This window comes from Hyaena hyaena, unplaced genomic scaffold (genome assembly GCF_003009895.1).
Source record: "Hyaena hyaena isolate Hyena2069 unplaced genomic scaffold, ASM300989v1 scaffold_688, whole genome shotgun sequence".
In the NCBI taxonomy this organism is placed as follows: domain Eukaryota; kingdom Metazoa; phylum Chordata; class Mammalia; order Carnivora; family Hyaenidae; genus Hyaena; species Hyaena hyaena.
Window position 1 is genome coordinate 618,697 of NW_024081317.1, and position 7,087 is coordinate 625,783.

Consider the following 7,087-nt stretch of genomic DNA (forward strand, 5'->3'; position numbering starts at 1 on the left):
AGAGAGAAGGAGACAGGGAATCTGAACCAGGGTCCAGGATGTGAGCTGTCAGCACAGAGCCCGATGCGTGGTCGAACTTGTGAACCACGAGATCATGATCTGAGCCAAAGTCAGACTCGTGACTGGCTAAGCCAGCCTAGTCACTTCTCATCCCAGTAGATGAGATTATTAACTAGAGCTCTGTGCCTAGGAATAAGAAGAAACAGGCACTGAGAGTAGGATTAAGAGCAGCAGCAATAGAAATTGCCATGGAAGCAGTAGAGGCATATAATAATATTATGGTGCACTTACAATATTACTTTTCAAAAGAACCCTTTGAAATCATTGCTACTATCATAATCCATATTTTACAGATGAGAAAACTGAGAATTAGTGGTACACGAGGCAGAATCAAGACTCTACCCTATATTTCTCTTACTTCGACACTGTCTACTGCTTACTCCTTAAACAGTAATGCTTTGCATTGCAAATGGTCCGTTGGAAAAGGCCATCTGAATGGTCATAGACTCTTAAATTATGCCAGCCTTCTCCAGATTCCACTCACTTTATTTAAATAAGTGAACAAAAGTGGTTCTCCTTATGAATAAGATAGGCTGGTACGAGACTCCGAACCCCATCTAGATGAGCTGAATACCGCCACATCATGTTAATTAGTAAAGAGAGAATATCCACAGCACTTAATGTGCCCATTTTCATGGGCATATTTTGCATGTTATTTTCATTAAAAATTCATTACAAAGATAAGAGTGTGATTATCATATAACAAATACAGCCAAATTATGGCATAAAGGAACTTTTAAAAAATTCAGACAAAAGTAGTTATAAGATGTTAGGCATTAAAAAACCTATTTTTTACTGTTAGTATTATAAAAGTTTTATGCTAACTTAAAGACTTTTTGTAGATATTATTTTATGCCCATTACTTAGTTTCACAATTTGAACTTGAATGAATATAGTAAAATTCCATTTTGCTCTGTAACTAAGTAACTTTTTTGTGGACTTACCAACCTAGTCACTTCTTTCCTTTTGTTTGGAGAGAAAAAAAAACCCCAACTTTTGTTTATTTCACCGTAACACAGAAACACCTATATTAAGCCCACATAGGAAAAATGTATAGAGAAAAACTCAAGAAACCACCTCTTGGAGCCAGCTATAAAGTTGTCTGGAAGACCCTTATCATAATGATGGAAAAATACACACGCCTATCTTGGAATCAGCAAATAAATTATACTTAGGGTACTATTCCAAATTTCTTACTTAAGAATTTTATTATATATGTCAGTTGAAATATGAGCCCAAGAATAGGAAGCCACAAGCAGGGTTCAAATATGAACCCTGTTTATTTAGTTTTTCTTAGTCTTAGTTTCTCCATTTGTGATATGAGAATAAAGTATAAACCACACAGGCCGTTAAAAGAGAAATGAAGGAATGTATTTAAAATGCTTACATGATGTGTAGCATAAAGCATAGCAAACGTGTCGCTTTCCTGTGGTAACAGAACTGGTTACCAATCTCTGCAGTTGCCTTAATGGGAGTGTAGCAGAATTGGACATAAAAGGATGATGTTATTTCAGGTAAATACTCAATATTTATGGAAATATCATTATTTCAGCATGGCATTTTTTCTCTCCCAAACACCTTTTTAGGTGGTCTTTATTAACCACTAAACAAGTCAGTAACCTCTTGTCTATTGCAAAATTCAATTTATATTATCAGGAAAGGATATATACTCATGCACATAAGAAATTTAGGCATGTGACACTTCAGTTTGCAATCGTAAATGGGCTGTGTGAATGATACCGCATAAAGGCTTCCTAGCCTCATCATTGAGATCTGGGGTTAACTCTAGATTCTAGATCCTAAGTTGGTGTTCTTTGAAAATTCACTGAGCAAGATATATTTCAGATGCACTTTCTGTTTTTATGATTAGTCTCCCAAATTTTTATTATGCATAGGATAAACTAAATAAGAATAACACAGCATGAGACAAAGCACAGTATTTATACATATTACTTGTGAAAAACAAATGAAAGTTATGCGTAGAGTTGAGATCCATTTAAAAAATTGTGTAGGGTGCCTGGGTGGCTCAGTCGGTTGGTGTCCAACTTCAGCTCAGGTCATGATCTCGCAGGCTGTGAGTTTGAGCCTGTGTCAGGCTCTGTGCTGACAGCTCAGGGCCTGGAGCCTGCTTTGGATTCTGTGTTTCCCTCTCTCTCTGGGCCTCCTCTGCTCATTCTGTCTCTCTCAAAAATAAATAAACATTAAAAAATTTAAAATAATTTGAATCTGTCTAGTGTAGCTAAAACTATGCTGAGAGAAGAAATCATGCTCACATTAATCTTTCTGTTTAGAATCTTTAATGTTTTTGTCTTTAATAGAAAAAAACCCACATATTGAAAACATGCTGTATTTCTCATTATCTCTCTGTGGACCATGAGTCTTCCATGCCTCCTTTTCTATTTTCTTTTTTTTTCTCTTTTTTTGAAAATACCAGTGAACACTTTGGAGAAGTGTATGCTGTATTAGCAATTAGATTTCATCAAATGGCAGGTGGTTATGAATTTTGTTTCCAGAAACGAAACCTGAGGGATATTCCATATTAAAGGCTTTATTCCCTTTTGGTAGAAGCATGCAGATCATTTGCTTTTGCTAAAAAACATCTATGAAACATTTCTTCTCTTATTATTTCCCTTAGGAATAACAATTCCCTATTATTCATAATTGTAAATGCAATTGACATTTTGAAGTTTACACTCATGGGAATAAAGTATTTTTGGATATTTTGAGGATACGAAGCCCAGGAAAAATCTAGCTTTTCTTTGTAATTCATATGTATATACCATATGTGAATTGGGTTAATAACATAGATGCCCATTTTAGATTTGGCTTTATTATTCATCTTTCTGGGGGGCAAAGAAGGTTGGGAAGTAAATTTATCCATCAGAACAATGGACTCTTCAGTGAAATTATGATACAATTGGAGAATGAAGACACATATGCATGAAGAAACAATTTGTGAAGTGTAACGTCATTAAATGGAATCTATTGCCATCGTAAAGTAGAAAATGTATGATAGAAGGAAGGTACTTTGAGTTAACACAGCAATGAAAAGATGACAGAAAAGCAGGACACTCCAGGCAAGGCTAGCAGCTTCTGTCATGTTTCGATCTTTATTTATCTGCTGTGTAGTCAGCCCGTGATAGCACTGCTATGCTGTACCTGAAGCCCTGGAGGAGCACCTTGGAATCCGCTCCAGTCTACCATGTGATACCAGCAGCAGGACATCCACTCTCCCTGGTAAAACGCCATCAAATTTCACTGGGGAAAAAAGAACCATCTACAAGCGGAGTAGAGATGTGCATTAGACAACTGCTAAAATACATGACTTATCTGCCTCTAAATAATTGGTTAACTTAGGCCACCTGTATTCCTAAGCCTGGAGGCGTCCTGTGCCACCACGCATTCTCCACAAGTGACAACTGCCCGGAGTTGCCAAGAGAGAAATTGCACCATGATGAGACACTGCTGTTTGCACGCTGCCGAGGTAAGGGGTAACAGATGAGGCAACTCGGGGAAAAGTAAGTGGAGACTGCATTATGAGTTCCACCTTGGAATTCATCCTGACCAGCAGCATTGGCGTATGATGGGTGGGCTGACACTACTTTCAGTGCTTACTTCCCTAAGCTCATTTTCCCTCAGACCCCAGCACACCCCCCAGGCAAATAGACACACAGCTGTATGTGCTTGGCAACTCGCTACCCATTTCATTGTTCAGTGCTTCTGGAAGGACATTGGATGCAATTCTATCCTGTAAGCATTTGGAAAAATAATACCATTCATGATATCTTTGTTTCTTCCTGAGTGACAGTTGAAGGTGACTTTCCCTTGTACAATCCTGCCTGCCGTTAGCAATTTTCCAAAATTAAATACCATATTTTTGTGTTTGATGGGCACAGCTGTGTCTTACCAAGGGCAAACCCACCTGTGTTCATTTATCTACTGAGCACTTTATTTAGAACCCAGTTTAATGGGGGGAAAAAGTCAAATTGTGGGAACCAATTTTGAGAGCAGTGATTTTTGAATTCCACACAGAGTTGTGAAAAGAGCAAATTCATTTGCTTTCAATAGAAGCAATATAGGCCTAGTCAGAATCTTCGCAGTAAAGCAAATGGGATGGCCGTCTACCTGTGTGAACTATGTGTGCATTTGTCTCTGAATCTAGTTTTTAACATTCTGTAGTGTCCTGTACCTGATAAAAACAAGTGGGAAGTGGCAAGATCAAGTATAGTGATTGGTTTCCAAGTACTACCTCTGTTATTTGGCCAGGTGACTCCAGTTCTTAAAGTCTCTACTACATTGTCTGCCATTTGTACTGTCTGAGGAGTTGAATGCCCACAGTCATTTGGAGCTCAAAAATTTCTACAATTTGGGGTTTGGGGAGGTGGACTTTATGAACTCTTTCGATTGAAATAGCATCTTTCCAGGCAAAATTAATTTGATACTTGAGGTAACATTGCTTGATTTTTGATATTTATGAGGGTTCACCATTTTCCAAAGTGTTGCTCAAGGGACATTTTCTAGCCTCAGAGTGTTTTTTTAAGAACAAAAATTCTGTGGTAACTACATTTGAGTCATAATTCACACTTCAAGGCTCTGAGAAGTCCTGCAGAATAGAAAATTGTTTCCCAAACTTAGTTGACTTCATGCATAAGATATCTTTCCTTTGCCCCTCCAGATTTATTTTTCACCTTCTGTATTCATGGAGCTTGTCTGTATGGGCTATAACATTGGATTTCCTTTCCACTGACTTCTGATTTTGCAGTAATGACAAGCACTCTCTGGAGAAAGAAGGTTAAGAGAAGGATCAGAGGGAAGAGAAGTCAGCGTTATTATTTCTCTGGCCTCCTCCTTATACGCTGACTGTATTCTTCCATCAGAGATTACATTTCCTGCCAGGGAGTCCTCACCGCACAGAGGTCCCTCCAGATTCCTATAAACTCTTCTCTCCTGCACTCTTTCAGGCATAGCCTGGTAACACACTGCCTTTTGGCAACTGGTTCTCCTTGTGATTTTTCTACAACTTGCCCACACCTTTTAAAATAGTTCCTATTTTTAAGCTCTTCTCAAATTACCCATTTTGAGTGTATCTTCTGTTTTCCGCTGGAATCCAGTCACTTAGCCAATATTACAATACAGTATCCTTTTCTACCTTGCTACTTCATAATATTTTGATGGAAACAAAAATTGCTACATTTAAAGTTCAGAAAATTATTGTGGTATCACAGTACTCAGAACACTGTTGATTGATAAAATTTATATAGCTGTGATCATTCAGATACCTCTCCATGTGTAGACATATTTTCTGCCAGTAAAATCAGATACTTCTGAATTTTATCTAAGTTTACTTCACCATTGCCATCTTTCCTTTTGATCTTTTATTATTATTTTTATTTGAGTATAGTTGACACACAGACCTTTGGTTCTTAATGGATTTTACTGTTATCTAAGAGTGACAACAATTTAGGCAGTCAAATAGTAAGCCGTGGTATTTATCTGTTTAGTCAATCAATATGTATTAAGCATATATTTTTGTGTATCTAGCATTATACTAGGTGCTTGAAAAAAAAAGGTAGAGAAAAGCTAATATGCTCATGGATCATCCAGAGGACACCTGCATTTCCCCCACTGCAATAACCATAAAATACCAGCACCAACACTAAATTTAATAACAGCTAACACTCACAGGGCTCTAAGTGCAGTGAAGCATTTTTGTAGCTTGAGCTTTACCTATATTAACTTATTCATTCTTTTAATAACCCAATCAAAAAAGTATTAATATTATCCCTATTTTACAAACATCTATGGCAAAGGCAGATTAAGGGACTCTGTTTGTAGTTAGCTACAAGTTAGTGGTGAGAGAGCTGGATTTTGAGCCCTTGCAGTCTGAGTGCAGAGGAGGCATAATTGATGAATGAAGAAAGGGAAGTAGTACAACTTGACTAATGACTAAATGAGATCGAGAGGATGAAAAGGTGAAGAGAAAGCAGTGTTTGAAAAGGGAAGAACTTGTGTAAATGACCTTAAAATTTTTTTTAAAGAGTTATTTTTTTCAAGCTAATGTATTTACTTTTGAGAGAAAGAGGGAGAGAGAGTGCACACAATGGAGAGGGGCAGAGAGAGAGGGAGAGAGAATCCCAACAGGTTCCACGCTGTGAGCGCGGAGCCCAGTATGGGGCTCTAACCCAAAACCCAGAAGATTCTGACCCGAGCTGAGATCCAGAGTCGGATGCTTAACCAGTTGAGCCGCCCAGGCGCCCCTGAAAATGGAACCATGGAATGACGTAGCAAACCTGCTCGTGGGTGTTGATATAGAAGAATTGAAGTCAGGATCTTGAAGAGATGTTAGTATTGTCATGTTCATCACAGCACTGCTCACAATGGCCAAGATGTCGGAACAGCCACATGTGCCAGAGCAATGGGCAAATAAAATTAGCTATATACATACAGTGGAATACAGTTTTTCTACATGTCACAACATGGGTGACACTAGAGGACATTATTTGAAGTGAAATAAGCCAGTTTCAGACAAATACCGCATGATTCCATTTGTATGAGGTATCTGAAACCCTCAACCTCATAGAATCAGAGTAGAATGATGGTGACCAAAGGCTGGGGGAAAGGAGACAGGCATAAAGTTTTATTCAAGCAATATAAATAAGTTCTAGAAGTCTCCTGCACAATACAGTACCTATCGTCAACAGTAATGTATTGTGCATTTTTTAAAAGTTCAGAAGTTAGATCCCATGCTAAGTGTTCCTACCACCAGAAAGTAACATTTTAATAATTGCCATGACACCGTGTCATCCAGAGCAGTAGTGACAGACAGAGGACGGTCTAAATGCAGTTGTTAGGTAGCTGTCTACACACAAATGTCAGTCACGGACTTACCCAGTATGGAGCTGTGGCCATGGCATGTGTGAGGGGATGAGCACAGACCTTCAGTTTAAAACTTTGGTCATTGACCTTCTTGTACAAACAACTCATTTTTAAAAGCTGGGTAACTTGATGGCACCCTTGAAGGAATGAA